We start from the raw sequence: 12416 nt of genomic DNA on the forward strand, positions 1-12416 counted from the left end.
TTAGTCAAGCAGACATTTTCTGAGGGACTTCTCCATGCCCACATCAAATATAAAAGAGAGGAAGGTAAGACCATCTCAGACCATCACATCCGAAGACCATCACAAAATCAAATCAAATTGTGAACCACTGTTAACTCTAAAAGCAGAAAATCTTAGAGTAGGGAAAAATCAACAAGTACTTGAACAATCCTAGAAGGCTCCCTCGAGGAAGAAAACCTAAGATTGTATAAGAAAGGTAACTAATTAATTAGGCAATCATTTGCTGGGTACCTACTATGTACCAGGAACTGTTCTAGACATGAGGGATGTGGTGTTGAAAAAAAACCCAAAATCCCAGATCTCGTGGAGCTTACATTCTGGTGGAAGAAAGGGGGAAAAAAAAAACACATGTACACAATAATGGAACAAGAGCATTTCACATCGTGATAGGCAAATAAAATAGGATGGCACGGAGTAGCAAGTTGGAGTGAGGGGGGTGACATTATATTGGGAAGGATCTTTTTCATGAGTCCTAATGACCAAAAGGGTCATTCATGCAAAAACCTAAGAGAGACTATTCCAGAAGAGAGAACAGCATGTTCGAAAGTCCTGAGCCAAGAAGTACCAGTGAAAGTATAGCTGAAGTGGGAAAAGAAAGTGGGAGAGTGTGCAAGGAAATACAGAAGCCTGGGATTCAGCAGAGAAGGAGACATTCGGGGATCCCTGACTTCTGAGCCCTACAGTTGACAACTCCCCAGTCCCTTCGTGACTTTCAAGAAAGGAGCAAATCAGTGAGCTGGAGCAAGAGCACACAGAAGGTCGAAGAGGTGGTGCCTGCCTTAAATAATGTGACAACCTCGACGGGAAACCAGCTTTTAACAAACAGGAGGAAACGCAGCAGCAGAAGATGGCATATAATACAACCCATTCCATGTATAACATGGTTGTTGTTTTTTTTTTGAAGACCTCCAAATGCTTGCCTTTCTATTAACTCATTTAAACCTAGCAACCATCTCGGGAGGTTGGTGAGTGATTAGTTCACCACTGTGCAGTTAGAGAATGAGAGGTCCAGAGTCAGGTGTCAGAATCCAGACTTGCATCTGGATCTCTTCACTGCCCCACACTAAGCTGCAAGTGAGCGAGATGACACAGAGGTTTAGTAGAGGAGGCCATCAACGTGAGCCAGAGTAGATGGAAGGTGGCTTTTAAACTGCGATTCAGCTAGAAACTTATTGAGCGCCTACTGTTTGCCAGGTACCTCCCTGAGTGCTTTCATCTCTGGGTCCATGAATTTAATCTCCCCAACAGTTCCGATTGCCAGAATCGTTCCCCCATCTTAGAGTGAGGAAACCCTCACAGAGCCCAAGAGAAGCAGAGTCTAGACTTACACCTTAAAAATTGCAGTCTTCTCACTGCCTCTCCCTGCTTTTATGAGAATAAAAGATGGGTTTCCTCTCTGAACACCCGGACGGCTTCTCGGGGCTGATAAATGTGGGATAAAGATCCCATGACTTCCTTCAGGCTCTGGAAAAGGAGATACAGTGAGTGGTGCCCAATCATGGTGTCCAGCGGCTCCTAGAAGACAGGCTGTTCCCTGGCAGCCCCTTTCTCCTCCCTGTTCCCTCTGCCCTCTGCCGGAGAGAGGAAACAAGGGCCTCTCCTCTACAAGTTGCAGCCAGAAGCAGCAAACCACGAGACAAGTCAGACTCGTCAAAGGTAAAGACAAAAGACAGGCTGCAACCAAAACCTCTGTCTGTTTGCTGGTTTGCTATAAAGCAAAACAGCTGCTGAGGGATGACAGGGCTTATTGAAATAAATTCCAACATTTACAATCAATTACGTGGCCCCGTCAAAAAACCACGGCTTGATTTAAGAACAATGTCTACAGTAGCTGACGAGGCAGGTTTTCATCTCCCTTTCGTTCCTTTCTACCAGAACTTTCTCATGGCTTTCCCGCTATCTCGGTAAAAATAAACATGATCCCTTAGGGTGGGTATGATTATTTCCCCCCCTCTTCATTCTTCTTTTTTCAGTGTTTCCCCCAAATTCAACAGATCATGTAGCTGCTGTGTGACCTTTGGCTGAGTGGTTGACTTTGCACCAAAATGCCTTTCCTGACAGATGTGTTCAAGCCCTTTGGTTTTTCTCTGCCTGGAGGCTTAGCGGGCAGAGTAGGGACACAAATGTGAACGAGAAGCAGCCCCTGGCCTGCCTCTTGCCCTCCAGTCCCTCCACTGAAGATCTGAATGCCCACTTGCTTCATTATTCATTTATTTTATTTGATTGTGGGAAGAACACTTAACCCAAGATCTACCCTCTCACCACACTTTTCAGAGAACAATGTTTGACTAGAGGTGCAATGTTTTACAGCAGATTTTTAGATTAGATTCATTTTAACTGACACTTTGTGCACATTGATTAGAAATGCCCCCATTTCCTTCTCCCCCAGACCCAGGCAACTACCCTCCCACACTTTTGAGTCTATGAATTTGACTATTTTAGATTCTTCCGATAAGTGGAATCATGCAGTGTTTGCCCTTCTGTGACTGGCTTATTTCACTTAATGTAACGTCCTCAAAGTTCCCCCATGTTGTCACAAACTGCAGAATGTCCTCCTTTTTCAAGGCATAGTCGTATGCCATTACATGTATACACCACATTTTCCTCATCCATTCATCCGTCAATGGACATTTAGGTTGTTTCCAGACACACACATTATCTCTGTCATGCTCTGGGCAGGCAGGTCCGGAGGGTCACTGTCCCTGGGATGAGCCCGAGGCCTTCTTAGCTACAATTCTTTCAGAATCCTATAAGCATAAACTCTACGGAGAAAGAAACAAAACTTAAAAGAAAAACCTTAATTGTTTTTCCTAAAGGAAATCAAAGGCAATGGGACATGATATGGAATGGCCATAAGGATCATAAAAATGAACATTAAATTGAGTGCTCATTAAGTTTCAGGCACTATAATATGCAAATTACATGGATTATCTCATTTTATCCTCCCCAAAATGTTGGTTTAAGACCCTCCACGATTTGGTCTGTGCCACCGTTTCCCACCTCACCTCCATTACTCTCCTTACCCAAAGCCACAAAATCCTCACCATGGCTCTTTTTCCCTGGACACTCCAAGCTTCTTTCCACCTCAGACTGCTTCTCCACCTAGCTCCCTCTTTCTGGAATTTTCCATCCCACCTCCACTAACATCTTTACCAATATCCCATCTCTCGCTCCTTCTCATCCTTTTGGTTTCATTATAACTTCTCATGTCTTCTGGGACCACCTACTCTCCCTGCCCTCATCACGGTTTATCTCTAGTTATTCACAATATACTATGCTTTGGCAGTAGTTTTTTTTTTCTTTGCATATGGGTTGTGTATTTTCTTATATGTCTGCTTTTCTGGGGTGTGTGTGTGTGTGTGTGTGTGTGTGTGTGTGTGTGTGTGTGTTGTCTGCCTCTCCCATTAACTAAGCAAGCAATTTTAGAGCAAGGATTATATTTGACTTCTTTATCAGACTACCTGGGTTCAGATCCTGCTTCTTTCATATCCTAAATGTATGACTTTGGGCCCTCCTTTCCTCTTCTATAAAAAGGCAGTGATAACGGCACTTACTTCATGTGTCTGTGTAAAGATTAAATGAATTCTTAGACAAGAACTTGGCCCAGAGTTAGTTGCTTTACGTGTTTGTCATGGTTGTTGTTGCATATGTGGTTATTTCTTCTTAGTACCAGCCCCTGGCATAGTATCTGGCATGTAGTAGTCACTCAATAAATGTTTGTTGCAGAAAGTCTATTCTTTTACACATATTAACTATACTGGAAATTGTAGTGAAGTGAAACTTTTTTAATTGGCATTAGTGACAGTGGTAAAAAAAAAAAAAAAAGACCAATGCAAACTAATACAATCACAGAAGAATCGCCTCTCAGGGAGTCAGCTTCAGTGAAGAGATAAGCGTGACCAGCCATTCCCTTGCCTTTCTCCTTTTGTATGGGAAAGAATGAATCCCAGGTGCTTCAGAATAATTTGTTCTCTTAAATAGTGTAAACATCTCTGGGACCATCTGTGTGCCTTATTGATTTTCCCATTTAGCCCATTCTTTTGAGATGGTGCACAGGAGCCTTGAGCTGAAAAATCCCCAATTCCTCCAAGTAAAGGAATCTAAGTGAACGCTGCCTCATTACACCCTTTCTGGGCCTACCTTGACCAGCCATGCTGACCACCTTCAGAGGTAGCTTTGTGGTCCATCAGAAGAAAGATGCTTTTCTATCTGAGGGTCGAAAGTGACAAGGAGGTAACAGTCTCTCACAGATTATAGTTCTGGGGTCTCATTCCTGGGCATAAATCCAGTCTCCATGATTTACTATGTAGCTGTATAATCTTTGGCAAATTACTGAGTCCCTCTGTGCCTCAGTTTTCACATCTATAAAATGGGAATAATCATGATTTCTACCTTACAGGAGTCATATAAGTTAATGCATGGAAAATATCTGACACAATGCCTACACTATAATAAGCATTCAATATATCAGAGTTTACTGTTACTGTTTCTAAAACAAATAAACTTAGTAATACCTGATCAAATGAAAACAAACAAACAAACAAAAAACGGGAAAGCTTTGAAATAAACGTCCAATCCCAGCACTGACACATACTTACTAGATATGTGTCTTTGGGCAAATTATTTAGCATTGCTGGGCTTTAGAATTATTCATTTTTCCAGTGACATTTCCCTATCTACCAGGAAGGGTTCTCAGGAGAATTAAATAAAACATATATAAAAGTGCATGGCTAAGACACACTGATTGGGAGCAATCAGCAGTAGTAACATATGAAGTTATGTGACATTCATAGATGCACATGCAAGCTTTTATCCCATTTCTGCCCCTGTTGGTGGGTTATAGGAGGCCAGCCTTTCTGAGGTTGGTAGGGAGTGGCGGGGAAGGCTCCAACACATGTTGGAGAGTGTGAGAAACCCATGGGGAAAAGTCAACAGTGCAGTTTAGCTGGAGCAGTTTAGCAGTGGCTGGAATTGGTGGGAGAAAAGACTGCCAAGGAAGGTCAAGGATAGTACTTGCTGAGGAGGCCACCACAATGTTTATGAAAAACTTTATAAATTCTATCCTCATTTTTCAGGTGAGGAAACTGGGATGCAGATAAGCTAAGGACCCCCATGGTCACACACATAGCAGAAGCGTGAACCCAGACCAACCTGCTTCCATCCTGGAGTCCCAGCCATACAGCCTTTCTCTCTGCCTTCAGCACATCACCGTTATCCGTACCACAGGACCTTTGCACATCCTGTCTCCACAACCTCGAACACTCCACCTCACCTCCCCATCCCCTTTACTTACTTAAATTTTTTTCAGTTCTGGCACCACCTCCTCAAGTATCTGAGTCCCCAACCAAGTCCAATCCCCTATTACCCAGCCCCAAAGTTACAGGTCCCTTATGATGGCACTTCTCCCAGTGACAACTTTATATGTATCTCTATGATTATCTGATGAAGGTGTCTGCCCACCAGGGAGTAAGCTCTTGGAGGCTAGGATCCTGCTAGTTCTCAGCATAGTGCCTAGCCCAAAAAATACATTTAATAAATATGTGTGGAATGAACAAACAGATGAATAAACAGAGGAATGAAGGAAGGGAGGAAAGGAGGAAAAAAGGAAGGAAAGAAGGGTGACAACACTTATGCATGTGATTAGGAGAAAGAAACCAGAAATCGGGACACTGGAACCTCCATCAGGATCCCCCCTCTTTGCCAGTGCTCAACATATGTGCTGGGGTGCCACAGGCTGTTTCCTGGAACGCTGACGGTTTGGTTCGTGCTGGGCCACACCAGGGGCAGGAAGGAAAGATGTCTGACAGCTCCTCCTCTGGGAAAAGAGTGTTAGTGGGGTGGAGGGCAAGGGGAGAGGACAGTCACAAACAATCTCTTCTTTAATTAGAGCTCTGTCGGCTTCAGTTAGCCTGGGTGTTTGTTCCCTTGTGTGTGTCAGGGAATTTGGAACTGACCTCAAGCTTGTGAAATAATTAGTACAATAGTGCCGATCTAGCCATTTCTGAAAAGAGTAATTTACTCCCAGCGTAGCCTCCTGGCACAGGCACTCATTAATCAAACCAGACCTCATACATCAAAGCAGGCCCCCCTTTCCACGGTGGCATCCATCATCCAGCCGTTAGAATCCGCAGAAGCCTGAACCAATATATCGCCTTGGTTGGGCAAAGCCCACCTCCCGTTGGCACCGGCTGCCTGGAACAGGGGAGCACAGCAGCCAGCACTGGGGTGGGAGGGCACGACCTCCCATCTGGGTTTATGGAAACCGCACCTGTTTGGGATGCAGCGCAAAGGTATTTTTCAGCCTGTATCACCTCCTCAGTAAGATGTCCTCCTTGACCACCTGGCTTTATTGATCACTCCTTATCACATTCCCTCCTACGACCTGTGTCTACTAGAAATTATCTTATCCATTTGTTTATTTATCTACGTTTTCTATCTCTGCCCCTAGAGGGTATAAACATCAAGAGAAAACAAGCCTTGTCATTTTCACCATCTTAGCCCCTGAGCCTAGTCCAGCGCCTGGCCTGAAGAAAACATTGAATACATAGTTTCTGAATAAATGAATGAGTGTCTTTCAGACTTCTCAGCACTCTTAGCACCTATTCATTCCAAGAGTCCCCACAGCCCTTTCCCTGAAACTTTGTTGGCCCTTGTAACAGCCTATCTTGTAATGGCTTTATTTGTTTACCCTTCCGTTTCTCTACTGAATTGATAATTATTTGTATTAGTTATCTGTTGCTGTGGGACAAGTTATGCCTAAACATAGGGGCTTTAAACCATAGACATTTATTATCTCGAAGTTTCTGTGGGTCAGGAATCTGGGTGGAGGGCCTCAGTTCCTTGCTACATGGTCCTCTCCAAATGGCATCATACTTCAACAAAGCATGCAAACAGAGAGGGCAAAAGAAAGAGTCTTCTAGCAACACAGAAGTTTGAATCTCTTGTAACCTAATCACAGAAGCGACATCCCCTTAACATTGCCACATTTTGTTGGCTAAAAGCAAGTTAGTCAAGGAGAGAAGATTACACAAAGCCTTCACTACCAGGAGGCAAGGATCATGGTGGGGTCATCCTAGAGGTTACCTATCATAAGATAATAAAGACATATGCACACGCACATTCATTACTTGCGGATTATAATAGCCCCACGTTGGAAATAATCCAATTGCCTCTCAATAAGGGTATAGTTCAAAGTAAATTGTGGGACTTCCATTCTACTAGAATGCTGTACTTGGAAGTGAAAAGGAGGCAATAAATGGATACTGCACTTTGTTCCAAATTGTGTAAGCATTTAAACACACACACACACACACACACACACACACACACACACACAATAAAATTAAAAATAAACTTAATGGTGAGATATTTCCAATTCATGCATCATAAACATATAATTTGTTTCTTAGACTGTTTACCAAAATGTTAGAAATGTCTTTTGCACTGGCGGGGTTCCACCAAAAAAGAGTTTAATCCCCTAGCCCGGATTGGAAACCTCACCATGAACTTTATTCGATTTCTCCACTCTTGAGGATATTCTCACCCGACTTGGGATTTAAAACACATTCAGGGCTGTCTATTTTTATTGTTTAACCAGGAAAAATAAAATGGGAGCTTCATAAATTATACAGATTCACTTTCACAGTGAAATAATTCTATTTAGTTTCTGAATGGATAGACTTTTCCCCCCTTGTTGGATTCTACCTTCTTCCAAGAATCAATTTAACTTTGTCTTCCTGTGTACTCTCCTTCAGTTTTCACTGTTCTTTCATATACCTGGATGTCTGATGACCATAATCATAACTTATTTCTTCCTCTTATCTCCCTGCAGTCTAGTACAGAATTTGGCACATTGTGGTGAGACAAGTTGGAACCTGCCTGGTTTTGGTCGTGTTATAACTTCAACCCATTTTTCCACTCCATTTTCCATAACGAAGTTAGAACTAAAGTTTACAATTTTATTTTATTCAAATATGTAGTGGGTGCCTACCATAGCAATGTTTTGTTGTTGTTGTTTTTGTTTTTTTGGAGTTTTCTTTCTTTTTCAACTTTTATTTATTTAAGTGTGTTTTTCCAGGACGCATCAGCTCCAAGTCAAGTAGTTGTTTCAATCTAGTTGTGGAGGGCACAGCTCACAGTGGCCCATGTGGGGATCGAACCAGCAACCTTGTTGTTAAGAGCACCACGCTCTAACCAACTGAGCTAACTGGCCGCCCTGTATTTTTTTTTTTAATTGAATGAAGATGTTATAATACGTATCTCAAAGGGAAAGGGAGGAAAATACAAAAATTATTAATCACCTCTTGTGCCTTGTATGATTTATTTACATACTTCCTCTCATTTAATCCTCACAGTGTCCCAGCAATGTACATACTGAAATACCTTATTTTACAGATAAGAGAGTGAAGTTCAGAGTTCAGAAATTCAGATTAAGCAACCTACCCAAGGATACTCAGCTGCTAAGGGCAGAACAGAGCTTTTTGTCAGACTCCAAGGCCTAGGCCATCATGCTAGCCTCATTTTGTATTTTAATGGTAAGAGAAATGATTCCATTTTAGAAAAAGAAAACCCTGCTCTGGAACTGAGATGCCATGTTCAAGATGAAGTTCACCTCAGATGCATTTCACCCAGGATGTCTCACCCTTGGCACTAGTGATATTTGGGGCTGGGTCACTCTCTGTGGTGGGGGACCGTCCTGTGCATTGCTGGATGTTTAGCAGTTTCCCTGGCCTCCACCCACTAGATACCAGTAACACAACCACCCCCAGTTATAACAACCAAATATGTCTCCAGATTTTGCTAAATCTCCCCTGGGGTAAGGAAGGGGCGGGGGCTGGTTCTACAGCTGAGGACCACTGGTTTAAGAAGAAGAAAAATGCTTTCTGTAAAACTGAAGAAACATTTTTAATATACCAGAACATTCACATAGTGTTACATTCATTGTTCTATAGAGTACGAAGCTAAAGCTCTCAGCTATACTTAATAATTGGTCTAGTTTAGTTAATTTATGGAGGAGCACTCTAATTTGAACCCAAACTAGCTTGTGTTCATGATTTTTAATTACCCAAAATGGAAAGGAATTCGAGATGACACAGACATTGAAGTCAGATTTGAACCTTAACCCAGTCACTCTGGAGGCTGTATGACCTTGACTAAATCATATCAACTGTCTGAGCCTGTACTTCCTATCTAAAATGGAAATCATTGTGCCCGTCATAAACCGCAAATTCAACAAGATCGTGTGGGGAAAGTGCCTCATTCAGTGAGTTCTCAATAAATTAATTATCTTGCCCTCCATCTCTTTCCCTTTCCACTCCCTCCTTGGACTGTGCCATAGATTCTTGACTGCCACTTGGTAGCAGTGTATTTATACTCAATGAACAGTTTACCAATGGAATAACTCAACTCTGTTGACAGCCACAGCATGGCAGCCGGGTAACCCTCACTAAGTACTTCCATGGATGTGTTGACCAATTTGCTGAATGTTACAAGCTTGTCTATCAGCCTGTACATTATTTGTTAACATTGTATAGGCACTTTGCACACATGCGTTCCTTTAACCATCACAATAACTCAGTGAGAAAGTTCTGATTGCTATTCCCAGTTTGCAAATTAGGAAACCAGGGCTTAGAGAAGTTGAAGAACTTACTCAAGATCATAACACTAGCAGAGACAGAGCCTGACACACAGAAAACGCTCAAAAATACTAGTGGCGCAGAATAGAGCATTGTACCGAAGTGCTGCAATGCAAGAGCGTAAGTTCGTAACCATGTTGCTATACTGTTCCCTACTTAGTGAGACAACCCCCAAGGGAGACGCTCCATTGTCATATTTCGAGTGCCTGGGTGGTACTCTTATTAAAGCAGCTATTTCTTTACAGCCACAGAAGTCTTCCCCTGTGGTGCCCCACGCCCTCCATCAGTGTGGAGCATCACCGGTCATCTCTTCAATGACAAATCCTTCATGGTTAACCAGCACTTACTGATAACAGTCCAGGTGTTTCCTGAGTTTTATTGTCTCTCCTCCTACCTTTTCACCTCCCTTACTGCACAGTCTAATGGTCTGTTTCCCAAAACAAGCTCACCTTTCTCAAAAACACTATCAGAGACACTATCAATCAAGAGGAGACACAACAGATTTTGAAAAATGGTAGAAAACACTTCCAGATTTGAGGCGGGGTATAAGATCAAGGGCTGCATCACTCCAGGACAAAGGGGAAAACACACCTGCGTGGTTGCTCCGTTCCCTCTCTTTTGAATTCCTCTCTATTTCCAAGCTGGCCAACTAACATCTGCATATTACCAGGTAAATAAAACTTTGATGGAAGCAGAGCTACCCAATTAAGGGCTCCAGGTGAAAAGAAGGTGATAAAACGCTTCATTTCAGCAGGAGTGTCTTTATGGAAACGCCAGAATTTGTTCATGAGTTGCATGCAAATGAGATATGCAGGCACCGTAATTACATCACCTAGCTGTCTTGCTTCAGTACAAAAGCTGATGGGTCTTTGGTCTGTGGACACCTTGAGGAAGGTGTCCCCCAAACCAAGAGGGTGTGATCCCAACAGGGTAAGCTTAGCTCAGCCTCAGAGACTGCAAACTGTTCATTATAAACCCCAAACTGTCACATGGCTCCCCTAATGAGGGTGTACATCTCTGGCAGCCTCGGGATAGCAGTAACTTATTTCATGACACATTCTGGGAGTTTTATGTACCAGCTCCATAAAAAAAGAAAATGCGCCGTTTCCATAGCAATGCAGGGTCTTTCGGGCAGCCCCACTGTGACAGTGAGAGCCCTCGCATTCTTCTGGGAACTGTTCTTTTTGTTTTTCTGGAAGCTCTTAAATTGTCCCCCATGCTCTCTCCTCTGCCTCCATTTCAGAGAGGACCAAATGGCACATTCCCAGGTTTACCAGCCCGATGGCTTGGCTTAGTGATTCTTAAAAGTGCTCAGAGCATCCATTATAGACCCTGGCAAACCTAAGTATAATGAAGCTCATCTTTCCTGCTGGATTAGAAGAGAAAAAGCCTTACAAGGAATAACACATGATGATGGCTGGTGATACCTGAGAGCTATAGTGGAAATGGGCTGAGGTCAGAAGTGCCCACCCCGCTCTACCTAGTGTCAGGTCTGCCACCAATTCTGAGCGAACAGTAAATGCTTCCGAGACTTGTTTTTCTCACCACACCAGCATTGGGTTTCACAAGACCTACAGCTGACCTCCCTGGGTTGTTGAAATGATTAGAAAGGATAATATATGTAAAGAATAGTACCAGGCACTTAATAAACAACCCCTAAATGTTAGCTAGTATTATCCTGTCACCTTCACAGGTCCGACAAGACCAGCCTCCCTCCAGCCATCACTCTGTAATGCGTATTCACTTTCCAACCTTTATCAATGGGTTTGCATGTCGATATGGACAATGCCAGCTCAGGCATGAGCAGTGGCAGGGTGGCTCCGGAAGCTGTGACAGGAGAGGCACATTGCTTTATTCACATCACTCCATGGATCTGCAGGCTACAGCAGCCCCAGCCCAATCCTGGGCTGCTCAGAATGCGTCGAGAATCTTGTTCTGTCCTGTACGGCGGCCCGAGCAGTTACGATGTCATAATATCCTAGATGTGCCCGGTGCATCTAGATATAAAACTATCCACTGAGCCATGACTCAGACTGGAACTACTGCTCCAAGCCCAAGGGCAGAAGGCTTTCATGAAGTCCACTTTAGACTATGGAGTGAGAGCTATTTAATTCCCCTCTGCCCTTGTTTGCCTCTGTATAAAAGGGGGTGGCTGTTCCCTGCCTTGACTTTCTCTCCCCAAGTCCAGATTCTTACCATGTTACCTGGAGTATTTTGCCTGTTCTCTCAATGGGGTCCCTTACTCTTCTATCCCCACCCCATCCATTCCTAGACAATGAATCTAACATGCGAATCTAGTCGAGTCGCTACCCAACTAAAACTCTCCCAATATTTCCCCACCAACTTCTGGAGAAGAGTCCAGAGACCCCTACTCATCTCTAAGCCTCACCCCTCCCTCTGGCTTCTTCTCTCCCATGGCTTATCTTGCTGCTGCAATCTGTGTTGACCTTGACCCAGGAAACACAACCCAGGGCTCCTCCAGCTTCTAAAGATGGTAGTGCCCCAACCCAACCTCCTGGAGAGTGGGATGTCACGGGTCTGGGAAGCACAGGGGAAGATCAGTAGCAGCCAGGATTGAGGTGGAACCCATCACCACGTTGTAATTGCCGTTCAACATCCTGGTGACCCAGACCGATCTGCTTGTGTTTTATGTTTTCTGTGTTGTTGGACTTCGGGCACAAACGTTTGAGGTGTTCAGGTGCCTCAGTTCATGACACAGTGCATGAGTGTGCTCGGGCAAGT

The sequence above is a fragment of the Rhinolophus ferrumequinum genome (assembly GCF_004115265.2).
Source record: "Rhinolophus ferrumequinum isolate MPI-CBG mRhiFer1 chromosome 15 unlocalized genomic scaffold, mRhiFer1_v1.p scaffold_54_arrow_ctg1_1, whole genome shotgun sequence".
In the NCBI taxonomy this organism is placed as follows: domain Eukaryota; kingdom Metazoa; phylum Chordata; class Mammalia; order Chiroptera; family Rhinolophidae; genus Rhinolophus; species Rhinolophus ferrumequinum.